This window comes from Hemitrygon akajei, chromosome 3 (genome assembly GCF_048418815.1).
Source record: "Hemitrygon akajei chromosome 3, sHemAka1.3, whole genome shotgun sequence".
NCBI lineage: Eukaryota > Metazoa > Chordata > Chondrichthyes > Myliobatiformes > Dasyatidae > Hemitrygon > Hemitrygon akajei.
The window spans coordinates 45572084-45594423 of record NC_133126.1 but is presented as its reverse complement, the minus strand read 5'-3'; positions in this window follow the sequence as shown (position 1 = coordinate 45594423).

Genomic DNA, 22340 nt, shown 5'->3' with positions numbered 1-22340 from the left:
AGTAATTTCAGATTGCATATTGTACACATTCTCTGACATTAAATGGAACCATTGCCTTATTGAACTATTGAAAATACATTGGCTACATTTAATTCTCAGCAGTTCTAGATGTATGATTAATTGGGAGTACATAGGCTATGTGCTGTTCCCTTAATAAAAATGAGGTTGCACAATGTATGACATAATACAAAAATGTGCTGGCTGACATCTAAAGCATTGTCTGAGTTAGCAAACCATTTTTCTGTGGAAATACGTGCTGACCATCAAAATCAATTACTAATTACAAACCTGTTGCCCAGAAGTTGAACGTACTTTCCTCCTCATGATTCTCTAGTTGGTCATCAGGAAAAGTGAATTTTTGAGATTGATGTTCATGCTGTCAGGTGGAGTCAACAAAATCGGAATACGAGGTGTCGCTGGTCCACTCTGCAATGAGGCAGCCTTTCCTATGTGCATCCATTGGTGTCATTTGTTGTATGTGGAGCTCCCAGAGTGGCCTTCTCTATATCCTGTTGGGCCTAATACAGATCAGGTGAAATTGCTTTCTTGAGTGCCTTTTCCCTATCTGCTGCAACAGACACGTTCTCCCACCATTTTAATTCCACTCCCCTCTTTCACGGCCTCCTCCGCTGCCAAGTTGAAGTCAGGCGCAGACAGGAAGAGCAACACCTCATATTCTTAATAAATTCAGTATTCCTCTATAGTTTCTGCATACTTCATCAGATAAATTAACTAATCTCCGATAGAAACTTTGGTTGCTACACCAACTGAGCTGCTGCACAAAAATTCTACATTTTAAGGTAAAGCATAGATTTCACAATTTGGCACGAACGTATCAGATTTAAATGTTGTATACAGACTAGCAATTAGATTAGTGGAGAAAACTGACGTACTCATTTACATGTTTCCTCACATTAGGTATTCAGTATTCTGAGAGCGATGAATTAGATTTTTATGGCAAGGTAACAGAGATAGCAAATACTTTTTGCATGATGTAGGGAAACACGGTCTTTGTTAAAACAACTAAGGAAGATACAGTAAGTCAATCTGCCGTACAGCCAAGCACTCCAATACTCTAATGAAACTACAGACGGAAGTGCTAATGCAGTTTACATAGCATTAATACATTTGCAGCCAAGTATCACCTCACCATATTCCTGAACACAAGGATTTCTATTTCAAATGTATACTCAGTGGCTACTTAATTAGGTACACCAGTACACCCGCATGTGAATGTAAAATCTAATCAGCCAATCATGTGATGGAACGCAATGCATAAGAACATGCAGACATTGTTAAGAGGTTCAGTTGTTGTTAAGACCAAACATTGTTGATGGATGAAGAATTGAGAGAGTGGATAGTTTTGAATCCAGTGTGGACGTGGTATAGTTGATTGCTGTTGGAGAAAAGTACTGAGCCTACTGCTGGGAGTTTCTTCTCGGGCAGGAAGTGGGGTAGAGATGGCAGGAAGTGTCAGAGAAGACTGAAATAGTGATTGGGAAGCAGTATTGGGTCGCCTCACTACAGGAAGGATGTGGAAACCATAGAAAGGGTGCAGCGGAGATTTACAAGGATGTTGTCTGGATTGGGGAGCATGCCTTATGAGAATAGGTTGAGTGAACTCGGCCTTTTCTCCTTGGAGCGATGGAGGATGAGGGGTGACTTGATAGATGTTTACAAGATACTGAGAGGCATTGATCGTGTGGATAGTCAGAGGCTTTTTCCCTGGGCTGAAATGGCTAGCATGAGAGGGCACAGTTTTAAGGTGCTTGGGAGTAGGTACAGAGGAGATTTCAGGGGTAAGTTTTTTTACGCAGAGAGTGGTGAGTACGTGGAATGGGCTGCCAGCAGCGGTGGTGGAGGCGGAAATGATAGGGTCTTTTAGGAGACTCCTGGATGACTACATGGAGCTTAGAAAAATAGAGGGCTATGGGTAAAGCCTAGGTAGCTCTAAGGTAGGGATATGTTTGGCACAGCTTTGTGGGCCGAAGGGCCTGTATTGTGCTATAAGTTTTCTATGTTTCTATGTTCTTTGTTCTATAGGAGTTGCATTGCGGAAGGTGAATAGCAAGTTTTTGGGATACAGAAAAATTAGGGCTAATTGAGGATTGTAGTGGCTTATTGTCCAGTGATGAAGGCAGAAGACAGGATTTAAATAAAAGAAGGAAGGAAGAGTTTAAGCTTTTGTTGAGTTTTGAATGTTGTCCAGTTTCTGATATCAATCCAATTAGGCTAACTAAGGATTTGAAAAACCATTAGGAAATATTGGGAGCATAAATCCTTTAAGAGAAGGTGTGCTCTTATTATTTTGTAATGATAGTAAGCAATGTGAGAAAGCTTTGGGGTTAAAAGCTGTGGGAGGAAGGAAAGTAACACCAAGAAATTCTATTGAATGACATTGACTTTGGGGATTAATCTCTGGGATGCCTCCAGATGTGACCAAGGACCAAGTTAAAAATAATTTGGTTGGGGAAAAAGTTGTGTATGCTATATATTTAAAAGGGTTCCATTGTGGAGTTTGAGCAGATAGCTTATTGGTATTGATTATATTTGAAGGAAAAACAGCTGCTGCATAGGCTTAATTTAGGTTATGTGAGATATATTGTTTGACTCTATAGGCAGCTCCATCAGAGATGTTTTCAATGGAAGAAATTTGGTCATGTTGCGGCTCTGTGTAAGGGTAAAAGTGAGGATAGATGTGGAGGAGAACATGATTATGGCAATTATGTAGAAGGCATTAGTCTAAATTGTAGCAACTGTGAAGAACATAGCTCTGCTACACAGGGTGTCGTGATTATAAGAAAGGTACCAGAGTGCAGGTGGAAATGGGCATATCATATGCAGAGGCTCTACAGAAAGTACATAAGACAATAGGTCTCATTGACACTAATATCCAGATTATAGATAGTTGTAGTGCATACTGTATTACAAAGGATTCTCTGATTGTTGATAAACTAAGGTTTGTCACTTTCATGACAGATGTGGTAAATTGTTAAGCTTAAACTAAGAGAAAAATTAAAGTTATATTAAAAGCTGTAGAAAAAACATCTGGAGACAAAAGGCATAACTCTAGACGTTTTCTTAGCCTCCACCACCATCCCTGGCAAGTCATTCCAGGCACTCACAACCCTCTGTGTAAAAAAAAGCTTACCCCTGATGTCTCCCCTAAACTTCCCTCCCTTAAATTTGTACATATGCCCTCTGGTGTTTGCTATTGGTGCCCCAGGAAACAGGTGCTGATTATCCACCCTATCTATGCCTCTCATAATCTTGTAGACCTCTATCAAGGCCCCTCTCATTCTTCAATGCTCCAAAGAGAGAAGACCCAGCTCTGCTAACCTTGCTTCATATGACTTGTTCGCCAAACCAGACAACATCCTGGTAAAAATAGCGCACAGAGTTTTGGAGTTTGGGGCAGCTTATGAGTCATTTGTGGTTGAATTTTGGGGAAAGAATGGTAAAGTACAGATAAAATATTTTTATAAACCTCATGAAAGGTTAACACCTGATATATTGGAAAGTTTGGGAGGAAATAGGGAAATGAGGTGATATGCTGTGTGGATTTTCATGCTGAGTACTGAGTAGGGTTGTTGTGATGGACGATGGTGGACAGCTTTCTGGAAGAAAAGTGTTAGATGCGCTTGAATGACAGTAGAAATACAAGGATAAATATATTTAACAAACCTGTTTCTGCTATGAACATTACACTAGTATCTAAAGATACAGCAAGGATCTTCAAGTCAAGTCAAGTCACTTTTTATTTGTCACTTCGACCAAAAACTGCCGGTACAGTACACAGTAAAAACGAAACAACGTTCCTCCAGAACCATGGTGCTACATGAAACAACACAAAACTACACTAGACTATGTCTATTTAGACTAGACAATGAGATTGGTATCTGAGGATATAGCAAGTGTGTGTCATTGGGAAGTGTACAATGACACAATGGGGAGTGATCATTTCCCCATTATCTGTACAATGGAAATAGATGTGTATCAGAGGAAATGATCTCATATCCCCACATGGAATTTTACAAAGTCAAATTGGGATGTATTTTATGATTTATGTGAAAGTAGATTTCCTGATCTATTGGTTTTGGAGATTTGGATTGAATTGACTTTATTACTTACATCTTTCATATACGTGAGGAGTAAAAATCTTTCCGTTATATCTAAATGTGCAATGTTCAATTTATAGTAATTGATAATAAATAGTACGCAGAACAGGACAGTCAATATAACATTGAAATACAGATGTGTCAGCGTGAATTAATCAGTCTGATGGCCTGATGGAAGAAGCTGTGCTGGAGCCTGTTTGTCCTGACTTTTATGCTGCAGTACCATTTCGCCGATGGTAGCAGCTGGAACAATTTGTGATTGGGGTGACTCGGGTCCCCAATGATCCTTCAGACCCTTTTTATACACTTGTCTATGTAAATGTCTTGAATAGTGGGAAGTTCACATCGACAAATGCTGTGGGCTGTCCGTAGAGTCCTGCAATTGAGGGAAGTACAGTTCCCATAGCAGGCAGTGACGCATCCGGTCAGGATGCTCTCAATTGTGCCCCTGTAGAAAGTTCTTAGGATTTGGAGGCACATACCAAACTTCTTCAACAGTCTGAAGTGAAAGAGGTGCTGTTGCACCTTTTTGACCATACAGCTGGTATGTTTCAGACCACTTGAGATCCTCGGTGATGTTCCTCGCTGAGGAGCTTAAAGCTGTTCACGCTTTCAACCCCAGATCCATTGACGTCAATAGGGGTTAGCCTGTCTCCATTCCTCCTGTTGTCCACAACCAGCTCCTTTGCTTTTGCGACGTGGAGGGAGACGTTGTTTTCTTGACGCCACTGTGTCAGGGTGATGACTTCTCTGTAGGCTGCTCCATTACTCTTTGAGATTAGGCCAATAAATGTAGTGTCGTCAGCAAGTTTAATTGGCAGATTGGAACTGTGGGTGGCGACACAATCATGGGTATACAGAGAGTAAAGGAGGGGGCTTAGGACACAGCCCTGTGGGGCACCTGTCTTGAGGGCAAGTGGTGAGAGAGCCCACTCTTACCACTTCCTAGTGATCTGACAGGAAGTCCAGGATCCAGCTACACAAGGCAGGGTGAAGGCTGAGGTTCTTGTCAGGCCTGGAGAGAATTAGGATGTTGAATGCTGAACTGTAGTCCAAGAACAGCATTCTCACGGGAGCATCCTTCTTCTCCAGATGTGTAAGGACGGTGTATAGAGCTGTGGCTATTGCGTCATCTGTCAATCAATTGTGTTGGTAGGTGAATTGTACCAGTGTGGGTGGTAGCATGCTGCGGATGTAGCCGTTGAGTAATAATACCTTGTGCTCTGTACTCAACTCAATAGCTGAAGCATCAATTCCCAGATCATTGGGAGATAATAAAAGGAGAGTGGTTCCCTATTAAGACAGTGCTACTCCTATTCATTGTTCATACAATATAAAAGAGCTCAGACAATAGATAGAAAAGTAGTGAGAACGACAAGGAAAATGCATTGGAGAACGTACTGTGATAGCTTTGAGAGAGAGAGATCCAGGTAGGGAAAGCTTAGGATATGATACAGAAAATGGGAGGAGTTTGAAAATGATGCATTACCGGTTTTGGACACTGGAGAGAAGGTTGCAGTTACTGACTGTGGAAAAAGAAGAGTTATTAACAAAAACATATGTCAGTGTACATAGTTTGGCCAATTTAAGTAAAGAAGAGAGGTCTGATAGAGAAATAAATTTGGCAAACAGTTCCGAGTTTGCTGAGAAGAAAGAATGTTCCATTTCCTGTCTGGATGTTGAACATACATTGTCAAAATGGTCAGACATCACCTGGGAAAGATGATATTTATTATAATGTGTTAACCTAGTTATCAGATTCAAAACTTAAATTGGTTTTGAAATTCTTTCATGCAGTATGGGTTCCTGGAAATTAGCAGTTGTTATTCCAATATTGAAACCTGGTAAGGATTAATTGGATTCTTCCAGTTTTTGACCTATTTCGCTGAACTCACATGTCTGTGATATAATGTAATGAATAATTGTAGCAAGGCTTTCTTATTTTGTGGAAAGTAGTGAAAATTTGCTGTATACCAGCCTGGATTTCATAAAGGGAGAATGATCATGGACTCTGTGTTAAGTTTAGAATCTGTTATTGGTAAGGCTGTTATTTTTGTAAATAATCAGAATCAGGTTTATTATCACAGGCATGAGATTTAAAATTTGTTAACTTTGCTGCAGCAGTTCAATGCAATACATAATCTAGCAGAGAGAAAAAATAATAAATAAAATAAAACATAATAAATAAACAAGTAAATCAATTACGTATATTGAATAGATTTTTTAAAAGTGTTCAAAAACAGAAATACTGTATATTAAAAAAAAAGGTAAAGTAGTTTCCAAAGCTTCAATGTTCATTTGGGAATCGGATGGCAGAGGGGAAGAAGCTGTTCCTGAATCGCTGAGTGTGTGCCTTCAGGATTCTGTATCTCCTACCTGATGGTAACAGTGAGAAAAGGGCATGCCCTGGGTGCTGGAAGTCTTTCTGAGACACTGCTCCCTAAAGATGTTCTGGGTACTTTGTAGGCTAGTGCCCAAGATGGAGCTGACAAGATTTACAATCTTCTGCAGCTTCTTTCGGCCCTGTGCAGTTGCCCCTCCATACCAGACAGTGATGTAGCCTGTCAGAAAGCTCTCCACAGTACAACTATTGAAGTTTTTGAGTGTATTTGTTGACGTACCAAATCTCTTCAAACTCCTAATGAAGTATAGCCGCTGTCTTGCCTACTTTATAACTATATCGATATGTTGGGATCAGGTTAAGTCCTCAGAGATCTTGACACCCAGGAACTTGAAACTGCTCACTCTCTCCACTTCTGATCCCTCTCTGAGGATTGGTATGTGTTCTAAGTTTTACCCTTCCTGAAATCCACAATCAGCTCTTTCGTCTTACTGACGTTGAGTGCCAGGTTGTTGCTGTGACACCACTCCATTAGTTGGCATATCTCACTCCTGTACACCCTCTTTTCACCACCTGAGATTCTACCAACAATGGTTGTATCATCAGCAAATTTGTAGACAGTGTTTGAGCTATGCCTAGCCACACAGTCATGGGTATATAGAGAGTAGAGCAGTGGGCTAAGCACACATCCCTGAGGTGCGCTAGTGTTGATTGTCAGTGAGGAGGATATGTTATCACCAATCCGCACAGATTGTGGTTTTCCAGTTAGGAAGTCAAGGATCCATTTACAGAGGGAGGTACAGAGACCCGGGTTCTGAAGCTTCTCAGTCAGGATTGTGAGAATGATGGTATTAAATGCTGAGCTATAGTCGATGAACAGCATCCTGACATAAGTGTTTGTTTTGTTCAGATGGTTTAAAACCATGTGAAGAGCCATTGAGATTGCATCTGCCATTGACCTATTGTGGTGATAGGCAAATTGCAATGGGTCCAGGTCCTTGCTGAGGCAAGAGTTCAGTCTAGTCATGACAGACCTCTCAAAGCATTTCATCACTGTCGATGTGAGTGCTACCGGGCAAAAGTCATTAAGGCAGCTCACATTATTCTTCTTTTTTTTAATTAGTTTTTTTATACATTTTCTACATCGCTACAGATTTTAAAAAACCCAGATCGAAATGAAGAACATTAATACAGTGCAAAAATAAACATACAATAATAATATAATACAAAAGAAGATAATTGAGAAAGCACCCAAATTGAAGATATGTAAAATTAGTATCCTCCCCAAACCCCGCAACAAAAAAGAACTCCAGACCAACCACACCTACTACCAACAAAAAAGGAGCTGAAGGCAAGGGACCGGAAAAAAAAAACTTTAGTTAAGAGGAAGGTTATGAAAATACTCAATAAAAGGTCCCCAGACCCTATGGAACTTTGTATCCGAATTAAGAACTGAATAATGAATTTTTTCAATGTCTAAGCAGGACATAATATCATTAAGCCATTGAGCATGTGTGGGCGGGGCAACATCCCTCCATCTAAAGAGGATTAAATGTCTAGCCAGGAGAGAAGCAAAAGATAATATTCGACACTTAGTCGAACTCAGACGTAAATCTGTCTCACCCAAAAAACTGAACAAAGCAATTAAAGGGTTAGGTTCTAGGTGGTGATTCAGAATACAAGATAACGTTATGAAGACATCTTTCCAAAATTTCTCCAAGCTAGGACAAAACCAGTACATATGAATGAGAGAGGCCTCGCCCCTTTTGCATTTATCACAGAGAGGACTAATGTTAGGGTAAAATCGGGATAGTTTAGATTTAGACATATGGGCTCTATGAACAATCTTAAACTGTAAAAGGCAATGGCGAGCGCAATGAGAGGTTGAATTAACCGATTTGAGAATCGAATCCCAAGTCTCATCAGATAAGGAGATATTTAAATCATGCTCCCAAGCCATTCTAATTTTATCCACAGGGGCACGCCATAAGGATGCTAATTTATCATGAATAAATGATATTAAACCTTTACCTAGTGGATTCATAGAAAGAAAGAAATCCATAACATTTTTCTCAGGCATTTCAGGGAAGTTGGAGATATCTAAAAAAATGAGCATTGGGCAGATTGAACTTAGCAGAGAGCTGTTGAAAAGTTGCGAAGCGATTATCAATAAAAAGATCTTCAAAATGTCTAATGCCCTTCCTATACCAATCATGGAATGCTGAATCATACGTAGTAGGTAAAAAAAGGTGATTTTGTAAGATAGGGCTAGAAAAGGAAAAACCATGGAAACCATAAAACTTCCTAAACTGAGCCCATATACGCAAAGTGTGTCTAACAAAAGGATTAACAATTAATCTGGACAAACTACTAGGGAGTACAGAGCCAAGAAGTGCAGAGATAGATAAATCTTTAATGGAACTCAACTCCATTGCCACCCAATTAGGGCACTCGGGTTGGCCATGGAAAAAAGACCAAAAGGTAGCACAACATATATTGGCTGCCCAATAATATAAACGAAAGTTAGGTAAAGCCATGCCACCCTCTTTTTTAGATTTTTGGAGATAAGCTTTGTTAATTCTAGAGCGCTTATTCTTCCACAGATATGACAAAATAATAGAGTCTAAGGAATCAAAAAAAGACTTAGGAATAAAAATTGGGATTGATTGAAATAAATATAAAAGTTTAGGGAGAACATACATTTTAACAACATTGATATGACCTACCAAAGACATAGATAGAGGGTACCATTGTAACAGACCCTGTTTTATAGTATATGAAAGATTGGCAAAATTTTCACGAAAGAGATCTTTAAACTTCTTTGTGACTGTAATCCCAAGATAAGTAAATTGATTATGAACCACTTTAAAAGGGAGATCACGAAATGTTAATTCTTGTGCTTCTTTATTAATTGGGAAAAGATCGCTCTTATGTAAATTAAGTTTATAGCCAGAGAACTGGCTAAACTGATCAAGAAGTGAAAACATTGGAGGTAAGGATGTAGATGGATTTGAAAGAAAAAGTAATAAGTCATCAGCATAAAGAGAAACTCTATGCTCAACACCCCCTCTCCAAATCCCGGTCAATTCAGGACAATTTCGAAATGCTATCGCCAAAGGTTCTATAGCCAAATCAAAGAGAAAGGGACTTAAAGGACATCCCTGGCGGGTGCCACGTTTGAGGTTAAATAACTGGGATTTCTGAAAATTAGTCAAAACAGAGGCAGTAGGACACATATACAGCAATTTGATCCAAGAGATAAAACTTTGACCGAAGTCAAATTTTTCTAAAACTGCAAAAAGGTAGTTCCACTCTATACGATCAAATGCTTTCTCCGCATCGAGGGAAATAACACATTCAGGAATCCCAGTTGGAGGTGAATATAAAATGTTAAATAAACACCGAATGTTGAAAAAAGGAAGACGATTTTTAATAAAAACAGTTTGATCATCAGAAATAATAGAGGGGATAACAGTTTCTAATCTATAAGCCAAAACTTTGGCCAAGATTTTAACATCAACATTGAGCAATGAAATCGGCCTATACGAGGAACACTCTGTTGGGTCTTTACCCTTTTTTAATAAAAGAATAATAGATGCCTCATTAAAAGAGGGTGGCAATTTACCGTAATTAAATGAGTCAGATAATACTGAGAATAACTGAGGGGAAAGAAGTGAAGAGACTGATTTATAAAATTCTACAGGGAACCCATCAGGTCCAGAAGATTTCCCTGAAGACAATGCAGAAATTGCAAAAGATATTTCTTCTGATGAAATAGGCGTGTTAAGTTTGGCTTTAAAATCAGACGAAAGCGAAGGAATATTCAGATTATTTAAAAAGTGATCAACAGAGATATTGTCATTCAAAGATTCAGAGGAATAAAGTCGAGAATAGAAATTTTTAAATGCGTCATTGATTTCTAAGTGATCCGATGTAAAGTCTCCATTCTCCTTCCGGATCTTTGTAATATGTTGTTTGGCTTTGGAACGTCTCAGCTGATTGGCTAGAAATTTACCAGATTTATCACCATGAATATAGAAGCGACTCTTACTTTCAAGGTTGGCATTCGACAGGTTGAGTAGACAGAAGATTAAATTTAGTTTGAAGTTCTACACACTTCTTGTATAATTCAGGATTCTTAGTTTGAGCATACAGTTGATCCAATTCTTTAATCTGATTAATGAGGTCTAATCGATCTGCACAGGACTTTCTATTAAGATTTGCTGTATAGATGATTTGACCCCTCAAATATGCTTTCATGGCATCCCAGACAATCTGGGATGACACTTCAGATGATGTATTGGTGTTAAAATAAAAGGTTATCTGATCCTTAATAAATTTTAGAAAATCATCATCCGATAATAAAGTCGAGTCAAAACGCCAGTGTTTATTCCTCTGAGGGAGACCAGGAAAATTTAAGGACAAAGTAATTGGGGCATGGTCAGAAATCAGTATAATCTGATAGTCACAAGAATAGACAGATGGAATAAGTTGATTATCGAGTAAAAAGTAGTCAATTCTCGTAAAGGTATGGTGAATATGTGAAAAAAAGAGTAGTCTCTCTCAGTGGGATGAAGGAAACGCCATATATCAGAGATACCATAATTAGAGAGAAAAGAGTGAATAGCTAAGGCAGATTTAGTAAGTAGTCTAGTAACAGAGGACAATTGATCCAAATTAGGATCTAACCAACAATTGAAATCGCCACCCAGTATAAGAGAGTATGAGTTTAAATCTGGTAGCGAGGAGAAAAAACGTTCAAAAAAATTAACATCATCAAAATTGGGAGCATACAGGTTTGCTAGTACAACTTTAGTATTGTATAATTTACCAGAAACAATAATAAAATGGCCATTTGTATCAGATATCTTATTATGGAGTTCAAAAGGAATATTTGAATTAATAAGGATGGAGACCCCCCCCCCCCCCAGCTTTGGCAGCAAAGGATGAATGAAAATGCTGACCCGCCCACTTTGACAGAAGCCGAGAATTATCAAAACTACGAATATGAGTTTCTTGAAGGAAAGCAATGTCAGCTTTGAGTTGTTTAATATGGGAGAAAACCTTCCTTCTTTTAACAGGATGATTCAGTCCCTTAACATTCCAGCTCACAAATTTAAGTGAATTAACCATTATCAATTGTTAGTGCATAGAAGGCAGCAGGCATATAAAAAATCAAGCAGTACAATAACAGTCTGGGAGCAAAAATGTAAACATAGATCCGTAGAATCAAAACAGAGACATGTCCTGAATAACAAAGGAAAACAGAAGAAACAGTGAGTAGTGTTGGAACTGGAGAACCCCTCCCCTCTCGCAACCCAAAATTGGACGGCTACCTAAAAAAGCAGCTAGCTCTACCAAAAAAATTAACCCAAGTATGACTTCCAGTTCTGTATCGTTAACAAAAGTTCCGTATAGATAATATAGCAAATAGTAACTAATTTATGCACTAGAAAACAGAATTATAAATAGGAACAACTTCAACAGAAGTATAAAACTTAATACAAAGAAAATCAGAAGAAAACTAAAACTAACCTACCCGCGAAAAATTATAAAAGGTTAAAAGGAAAAAAAAAGGGGAGGGAGAAAAAGGGGGAAATTATAAAATTCAAAGAGAGTCCTTATCAACCATTTACAGAAAAAAAAGCAAAACTTAAACTATGAATCAACCAACAGGGAGGCCTTCAATAAAAACTCCAAACCTCCAAAACAAGTTGAAGACAATTGTAGTTCTCAATAGATAAGGTTATACAAAAATAAAATAGATTACACAGGTAAAATCTAAAAGTTCGCAGGGAAACATTAAACTTAAATTATCTATTTAGAAAAAATGCACCAAGTCCAGGGAGAGATTGACTACAGCCCTTAGAGTTTCAATAGATAATGACTGAATTATTCAAGTAAAGTCTGAGTTCGGAAAAGATAGTTTTACTTCGAGAAGTACTTATCAACCATTTTAGAAGGTCAGGCCAGTTCCGAAGAAGACGAGGTGGCTGGAAGACTTCCAACAAACGCCTCAGCCTCCTTCACTGATTTAAACCACTTATAATCTCCAGTAGTAAGCGTAATTCGGAGATTGGCTGGGTTTCGAAGAGAGGGTCTGAGTCCATGATCAAAAAGCACTTTCATTACACCTTTAAACTCAGCACGCATCGTCAGAACCTGGGGGGCAAAATCCTCCACAAAACGAATGACCGTATTTTGAAAGGCGAAAGTACCTCTGCAGCGTGCCTCCATCATCAAACGGTTTTTCACCTGGTATTGGTGAAAACATAAAATAATCGGCCGTGGACGGGAACCCAGAATTACTCGAGGAACATAGATCCTGTGTGCCCTTTCTAGCTCAGGTGGAGTCGGAAAAAATTCTTTCCCGAAAATCTCACAGAGAAACTTGGAAAAAAATTCAACGGGAGAGCCCTTTTCGGTGGCCTCTGGCAAACCAAGAATTCGTAGATTGCAACGTCTGCTCCAATTTTCAAGATCCACCATTTTGGAAAAATGTTTACTATTCTTCTCCTCTAGGTTGGAGCAGAGAGTTTCAAGATAATGAACACGGCGTTTTAAATCTTCAGAAGTTACATCAATGCGAGATAAATGTTCAGCATGATCATCCACTTTAGCATTAATCTGATCCAGTTTGGCATTCAGCTGGTTGAAAGAAGTTCTAAATTCAGTTCTAAAATCCATTAAAGTATCTTGTCGATGTTGTTCCAGAACAGCGAGAATGTCAGCCGGCAAAGCCGTAGAAGTTTCCTTTTTCCCGGTTTTAGTACTTTTGGTAGCCATTATAAGATAGATGTGTTCGCAGGCAGGTAGAAGAGAACTAATTAAATACCTAACTAAGGTTTAAAAAGGGAGACACATAGTGCAAAGGTAGAAAAAATAACGGAGCAGAAGTTCGGAGCGACTAAGCAATCGCCATCTTACCGGAAGTCACATTATTCTTCTTAAGCACTGGTATTGTTGCCTTTTTGAAGCAAGTGGGAACTTCTGCCTGTAGCAGAGAGAGGTTGAAAATGTCCTTAAATACACCCGCTAGTTGGTTGGCACAGGTTTTCAGAGCCTTACCAGGTACTCCATTGGGACCTTCTGCCTTGCGAGGGTTCACTCTCTTTAATGACAGTCTAACATCGGCCTCTGAGAAGGAGATCACAGAGTCATCAGGTGCAGCAGCGATCTTCACAGCTGTAGTTGTGTTCTCTCTTTGAAAGCGTGTATAGAAGGTATTGAGTTCATCTGGTAGTGAAACACCGCTGTCATTCATACTATTGGGTTTCGCTTTGTAGCAAGTCATGTCTTGCAGACCCTGCCAGAGTTGCCGTGCATCTGATATCATCTCCAACCTTGTTTGAAATTGTCTCTCCGTCCTGGAAACAGCCCTCTGCAAATCATACCTGGTACAGGCCTGGGTTGCCAGACTTGAATGCCACAGATCTAGCCTTCAGCAGACAACGTATCTCCTGGTTCATCTATGGCTTTTGGTTTGGGAATGTACAGTAAGACTTTGTAGGTACACACTCATCAACACAGGTTGAGGTTGATTGTGAATAAAGAATCAGTGCTAGCAGTTTTCTTTGATGTATATAAAGCTTATGATACGTTATGGATGCAAGGAATGCTGACTCTCTTCCACAATACATCATTATCAGCATGTAATAATTTGGAAATATCTGAGCCAACCTTTAAGAAAATATCATGAATCATAATATTAAAAAGGAGGGAATCACACAGTCTTGTGTGGAGTCCCATTCTATATTTCATACTCCTTAGAGACTGTGCAGTAAAATGTTCATTTGGATTGAAGAATTTTTATGATAGGAAGATAACTGTCAGGGTGAGAACAATATTCTTGAAGGAGTATGAGATAGAGAATGGAACTCCACAGGAGATTGTGTGTAGCCCACTCCCTTTTATTATTTTCATTCATTATATTTTCTTAAATGTTGGCTCAGACATTTCTAAATCATTACATGCTGATGATGGTGCAGCGTGGAAGAGAGGCAGGAATATAAATTATGTAGTTAGGAAAATGCAGGCAGCTGTTAATGAAGTAAAGGAATGGGGATGTCTGGGGGGGTTTAAATTTTCTGTTACAAAGACTCAAGCTATTTATTTTAAAAAGAACATTACACCCACAAATGATCTCAAGTAAAATGGTAAAACTCTTAAACAAATGTCAGTGGTAAAGTTTCTAGCTAGGTGGTTGGACACAAGTCTAACATGGAAGGTGCATGTGAATAAAGTTCTAGAGATGTGTGAAAAAAGATCCTTATTGTGCTCAGATGCTCAGATAGGTGTGACTGGGGTGCGAGTAGGAGGTCACTTAAACAAATGTGTATTGTTTTAATCAGAATGGTCTTTTATTATGGATGAGTTACTTATGAGTCAGCGTCAACAGCAGTCTTAGAGCCCCTAGTTAAAGTTCAAGCTGAAGCATTGAGATTGTTGTGCTGTTAAATCAATCTCAATTTCAGTGTTACTGGTAGAAATGGTGAGGTACCTTTACAATTATGCAGGTTACAGTTAGCAATGGTTTATTGGACATAAAGAGGGCATAACATTGGTTATCCAATGTTGGCAACGTTAGCAGAATGTTAGGATCATTGCATTCATAAGGTCTTCAGTCTTGGGTGGATGGGAAATGAATGGGCGTGAAATCTTCAATTGCTTAGTTTAAATTATAGTCCGAGTGTACCCCTTTCTGTCACTTCTCCACAGTTTTCCCTTTGCCTGTGGCTGACTTGGGCCTTCAGAAAAAGGTTTGGATGAGGAGTGATTACTTAATAGTGGCTCAGGAAGTTCAGCAATAATTTCAGGGCAGATATTATAGATTATTGTGTATCTACACAGATGGTTCAGAAGATCCAGTGACAGGTTGCACTGGTGTTTCTGTTTATCTTCCTAAGGTTCAGGTGATGAGTTAAAGATTATCCAAGTATCAGTATTCATGTCTGATATGGTTGCTATAATCTTAGCCTTGAAATGGTTCAAGAAAGTATGCCCTGATTATGTACTTCTGTGCTCCGATTTGTTCTTGCTCTTGACCTCTATTAAAACAGTTATTTCAAAGACTTTCTTTTAGAGATTGGGCAACATCTGTTGAGGCAGCAGGGTCTAGGCCTGTGTATGCCTAGATTTATTTTTAAATCTTTTTATTAATTTTAAGAAAAACATTAGTGAAATATGAATACAAAACATTTGAGAGTACATAATTAATAGTTTAAATAGACAATCAGATACGTAATAATCAATATATAAGGCCTCCCAAACTCATAGTATCAATGTAAAAGAATCGAAAAAGAGAAAAAAAAACCCCAACAAAAACTAAAAGAAAACTTTAAAAAAAACTAACCAACATGGGCAATTGCATAATGTTAAATACATACAGTAGTGCCGATAACTCCGAACCTCCATCCAAATAATTAAGGATAATAACAGAAAGGTTTAGGATCAGACCATTTAACTCATATGAAAATGTTGAATAAATGGTCTCCAAGTTTCCTCAAATTTAACTCAAGAATCAAAAACCACACTTATAATTTTTTCTAAACTCAAACAAGAAATAGTTTGAGAAAACCACTGAAATACAGTTGGAGGGTTAATTTCTTTCCAATTCAGTAAAATAGATCTTCTAGCCATTAATGTAAGAAATGCAATCATTCGTTGAGATGAAGCGGATAGACGATTATTATCTATCATTGGTAAACCAAAAATTGCAGTAAAAGGATACGGTTGGAGATTGAGATTTAAAACTCTTGAAATAATATTAAAAATATCTTTCCAATAATTTTGTAAACAAGGACAAGACCAAAACATATGAGTCAATGAAGCAACATCAGAATGACATCTGTCACAGGTTGAATTAACATAAGAATAAAATCGAGCAAGTTTATCTTTAGACATATGAGCTCTATGTACAACCTTAAATTGTATTAGGGCATGTTTAGCACAAATAGAGGATGAATTTACCAATGATAAAATTTTCTCCCATTCCTCAGTAGATATAGGACAATGCAATTCTTCTTGCCATTCCTTCTTAATTTTTCCTGATACATCTGGCTGTACACTCATAATCATATTATAAATGATAGCTACTAAACCCTTTTGACAAGGATTAAGGGCTAAAATTCTTTCTGGAATGTCCAATGGACATTCTTTCGAAAAAGACTTTAATTCATTATACAGAAAATTTCTGACTTGCAAATATCTAAAAAAATGGGTTTTAGGTAAATTATATTTATTAGATAGCTGTTCAAAGGACATAATGTTATCATCCAAAAACAGATCACGAAAACATGTTATATTTTTTGTTTTCTATAAAAGAAAAGCTTGATCTATAGATGAAGGCCGAAAAAAGTAGTTAGATATTATAGGACATGACAGCATAAACTTATTCAAGCCAAAAAATTTACGAAATTGAAACCAAATTCGTAATGTATACTTGACTATGGGATTAGTCATCTGTTTATTCATTTTTAATAATGAAAAAGGAAGTGAAGATCCTAAGATTGAGATCAGTGAAAAATGTGTATGCATTTTCTATGGGTTCTTGCCCATGTTAGGCGGCAGGCATTCTAACCAAGCAATCACTTAACATAAAGGGTATAAATGTAGTGGTGCCTTTGTGGTAAACTATGTACACCTGTCTGGACACGCCCCTCTGCTGACTGCTCCTGTAGCTCCTCCCACAGACCCCTATATAAAGGCGATTGGAGGCACTGCTCCCCCCTCAGTCTCCGAGATGCTGTGCTCCGTTTTGCTGCTAATAAAAGCCTATCGTTCGCCTCCCATCTCCGAGAGTTATTGATGTTGCATCAATTTTATTAGCAGCAAAACGGAGCACAGCATCTCGGAGACTGAGGGGGGAGCAGTGCCTCCAATCGCCTTTAAGAGACGCCTTTGTTACGGGGATCAGGTCAGTGTACGTGCGCCAGCGGCTGCTGGAACATGCCGATCTTACGTTACATTTGGCGATTGAGCTGGCCGACACGCTGGAGGCCGCTCTGCACAACGCTGATGCTGTCCAGTCGCGCGATCTCCTGCCGGCCTCGTGGACGCTGCAGACCCTGCAACCCGCCGGTGAATCGACCACAGCTGCTGCCAGCCATGAGTCCGTGAACTCCCCGCAACCCTCCGGCGAATCGACTACGGCTGCTGCCGGTCGCAAGTCTGCGCAGTGTTACTTCTGCAGACTCGAAAAGCACCCCCGAAAACACTGCCCAGCCCGAGAAGCTACCTGCTCCAGCTGTGGAAAGAAGGGCCACTTCGCCAAGGCCTGTGAGTCCAAACCACGGGCGGGGTTGAGCAGTGCCGCGTGCGAGGCATAGGGGCGGCCATCTTTGTCGGCGCCACCTTGCCCTGCCTCCGACCCACGGGTGCTTACCGGACACCTAGACGGCGATGCAACTCTGGCCTCCGTGACCCTCGACCAAAGCGCCCCACACCAGCTTGCAGCGTCAATGATGGACATCCTGGTGGAGGGGCACAGGACTAGCTGCCTGTTTGACACGGGCAGCACTGAGAGTTTTATTCACCCGGACACGGTGCAACGCTGTGGACTCGTGACACGGCCGGTAAGCCAGAGGGTCACCATGGCTTCTGGATCGCATTCCACAGACATCCGGGGGGGTTGTGTAGCGACATTGGTGGTGCAGGGCACAGAATATCGGGACTTTGCGCTACTGGTCATGCCTCAACTGTGTGCCCCTGTGCTATTGGGGCTGGACTTCCAGAGCCACCTGAAAAGTGTGACAATGGAGTATGATGGGCCCCTCCCACCGGTCACTGTCAGAAATCCTCAGTTTTGTGGGACTTCGTCACATACCCCGCTACTGACCACACACACACACCAACCCGCACATCCCACCCAACACCATGCCAACAGCTGCGCTACTGACATCACTTGCAGCCTCTCCACCCTCAAGATCCCTCCCCCACTGCTGTTCGCCAACCTGACCCCCGACTGTAAACCTGTGGCAACTAAAAGCAGGAGGTACAGCGCGGGGGACAGGGCCTTCATTCAGTTGGAGGTGCAGTGGCTGCTCAGGGAGGGGATCATTGAGTCAAGCACAAATCCTTGGAGGGCCCAGGTGGTCATTGTTCGGACCGGGCAGAAAAATAGGATGGTCGTGGACTATAGCCAGACCATCAATAGGTTCACGCAGCTTGACGCGTACCCCCTACCCCGCATCGCGGATATGGTCAACCAGATAGCTCAGTACAAGGTGTACTCGACAATAGACCTGAAATCCGCTTATCACCAGCTCCCCATCCGCCCAGAGGACCGCCCCTACACCGCCTTCGAAGTGGGCGGCAGGCTCTATCACTTCCTGCACATCCCCTTCGGTGTCACGAATGGTGTCTCTGTCTTCCAGAGGGAAATGGACCGGATGGTGGACCAGTGCCAACTGAAGGCCACATTCCCATATCTGGATAACATCACCATCTACGGTCACGACTGGCAGGATCATGACACCAACCTCCAATGATTTTTCCAAGCGGCCAAAGCTCTTAACCTTACCTATAACAGGGACAAGTGTGTGTTCGGAACCACCCGACTTGCTATCCTTGGGTATGTTGTGGAGAACGGAATCATTGGCCCTGACCTCGACCATATGCGCCCCCTGTTGGAACTCCCTCTTCCCAACACCCTCAGAGCCCTCAAACGGTGCCTGGGCTTCTTTTCCTATTGCGCCCAATGGGCCCCTCACTACGCAGACAAGGCCCACCCCCTGGTCAAGTCCACCGCATTTCCCCTCTCTGTCGAGGCCCGCGCGGCCTTCAGCCGCATTAAAGGGGACATTGCCAAAGCAACGATGCATGTGGTGGACGAGACCATTCCCTTCCAAGTAGAGAGTGACGCCTCTGACTTCGCGCTTGCTGCTACCCTCAATCAGGCAGGCAGGCCAGTAGCATTCTTCTCTCGTACCCTTCAAAGCCCTGAAATTCGGCACTCCGCGGTGGAGAAAGAAGCCCAGGCCATAGTGGAAGCTATTAGGCACTGGAGGCACTATCTCGCCGGCAAAAGGTTCACTTTGCTGACTGACCAGCGCTCGGTTGCATTCATGTTCAGCAACCAACAGCGGGGCAAAATCAAAAATGATAAAATTTTGAGGCGGAGAAAAGAACTCTCCACCTACAACTATGATATCCTGTACCGGCCTGGAAGGCTCAATGAGCCCCCTGATGCCCTATCCCGGGGAGCGTGTGCCAGCGCGCAGCTCGACCAGCTATACGCCCTCCATGCAGATCTTTGCCACCCGGGGGTCACCCGATTTTACCATTTTGTGAAAGCCCAGAACCTGCCTTACTCCCTCGAGGACATCAGGACGATGACCAGGGACGGTCAAGTCTGTGCTGAGTGCAAACCGCACTTCTACCATCCTGAAAAGGCACCTTATCAAGTCCACCAACCCCTTTGAGCGACTGAGTGTCGACTTTAAGGGCCCCCTTCCCTCCACCGACCGCAATGTCTACTTTCTCAACATAATCGACGAGTACTCGTGGTTCCCCTTTGCCATCCCCTGCCGCAATACCACTGCCACGTCCGTCATAAAAGCCTTGCACCAGCTCTTCACTCTGTTCGGATATCCCTGCCATATCCACAGTGATAGAGGGTCCTCGTTTATGAGTGATGAGCTGCGCCAGTACCTGCTGGCTAGGGGTATTACTACTAGTAGGACCACGAGCTATAATCCCCGGGGAAATGGACAGGTGGAGAGGGAGAATGCCACTGTGTGGAAGGCCACACTCTTAGCCCTTAAGTCAAAGGGGTTGCTGGTCTCTCGATGGCAGGAGGTCCTCCCCGAGGCACTCCACTCCATCCGCTCCCTGTTATGCACGTCCACCAATGCCACCCCTCATGAGCAACTCTTTTCTTTTCCCAGGAAGTCTGCCACTGGGACCACCCTACCGGCTTGGCTGATGACCAGTGCCAGTGCTGCTCCGGAAACATGCGAGGAGCAATAAATACTCCCCGATGGTCAAGAGGGTTCACCTACTTCATGCGAACCCCCAGTATGCCTACGTGGTCTTACCTGATGGGTGGGAGGACATGGTCTACGTCCGCGACCTGGCGCCCGCAGGAGCACCAGACCCCTACCCCGAACATTCCACGGTGACTCTGAACCCCGTACCCACCGATGTATATACCCACGAGACACTGCGCACACCAAGCCCTACACAGACTCCTCACGACACTCCCATACCGGGCGCCTCGCACACGCATGAGGGATTACTGATGCCTAACGGGCTGGCACCTCAAGTCAGGCTGGAGACAGCACAACCACTGTCACCGGTGCAATCACCACCAGCACTGGTGCAATCACCACCGGTGCTACGTAGATCGCAGCGACAGACTCGACCGCCTGATAGACTTAACCTGTAAATATACTTGTAAGAAACTTCACCCCGTGGGAACTCTCTTTTAAAACAAAGGAGGGGTGAATGTGGTAAACTGTGTATACCGGTCTGGACACGCCCCTCTGCTGACTGCTCCTGTGGCTCCTCCCACAGACCCCTGTATAAAGGCGATTGGAGGCACTGCTCCTCCCTCAGTCTCCGAGATGCCGTGCTCCATTTTGCTGCTAATAAAAGCCTATCGTTCGCCTCCCGTCTCCGAGAGTTATTGATGGTGCATCAGCCTTTGAATAAGAGGGAAATAAAAACCATAATTAAAAAGTCTATTCAATCACTGTGGCAACAAAGTTGGGATAAGGAAAAGACAGGATGGGAACTGAACTGGGAGAATGGTATAAGAGGAGAGAAGTTGTACATTACATATTGGACATTCTAGGTTGAATAATTCCCTGTTCAAAGTTAATATACATGATACTGGCATGTGTAGGGAGTGCACTTGTCAAAAAATGGTGGAGCATATATTGTTTAAATGTAGTTCCTATGAGGTGCAAAGGAAATATCTAATCACTAAATTTAGATATTTGGGACAAAGTTTAACATGGAAAGTTCATTACGATGTCACTGCCAACATAATATATATAAGTGTGTATTTGCCTTTCAGGAAAGTATTAGACTTTTTGATATTAGCTAGGTTTTGGGGGGAGTGGAATTTAGTGGGTATACTTCCTTTCTCTTTGCTCCATATTCCAACCCAGTCGGTGGCTGTAATAGCCAACTGCCATGAAACGTTACAACAAAAAGAAGACCAAACATTAGAAAAGGGAAGAAATGTGATCTAAATGACTTTGAACATGGATTGATTGTTGGTGCTAGATGGGGTGGATTGAATATCTCAGAAACTGCTGAGCTCTTGGGATTTTCACACACAACATTCTGTAGAGCTTGCAGAGAATGGTGTGAAAAACAAAAAAAAATTCAGTGAATGGCAGTCCTGTGGGCAAAAATGTCTTGTTAATGAGCGAAATCAGAGGAGAATTGTTAGACTGACAGAAAGCTGACAGTAACTCGTATAACCACACTGTACCACAGTGGTGTACAGAAGAGCATCTCTAAGTGCAAAACAGGTTGTACCTTTGGAGTGAATGGGCTACAGCAGCAGGAGGCCACATAAACACCAACTCAGTCGCTGCTTTATTAGGTACCTCCTCATATCTACTGTGTGTATATTGGTTTGGTTTCAGTTTCCTGGCAATTCCAGATACGTGATTATTTGGAAGCACGTACGCTATGTTCTGTTCCCATAATAAAAATTAAATTGCACATTTTTTTTGTATGACACCACATATTGTGCAATTTAATTTTTATTATGGGAACAGAACATAGCGTACGTGCTTCCAAATAATCACGTATCTGGAATTGCCAGGAAACTGAAACCAAACCAATATACACACAGTAGATATGAGGAGGAACCTAATAAAGCAGCGACTGAGTTGGTGTTTATGTGGCCTCCTGCTGCTGTAGCC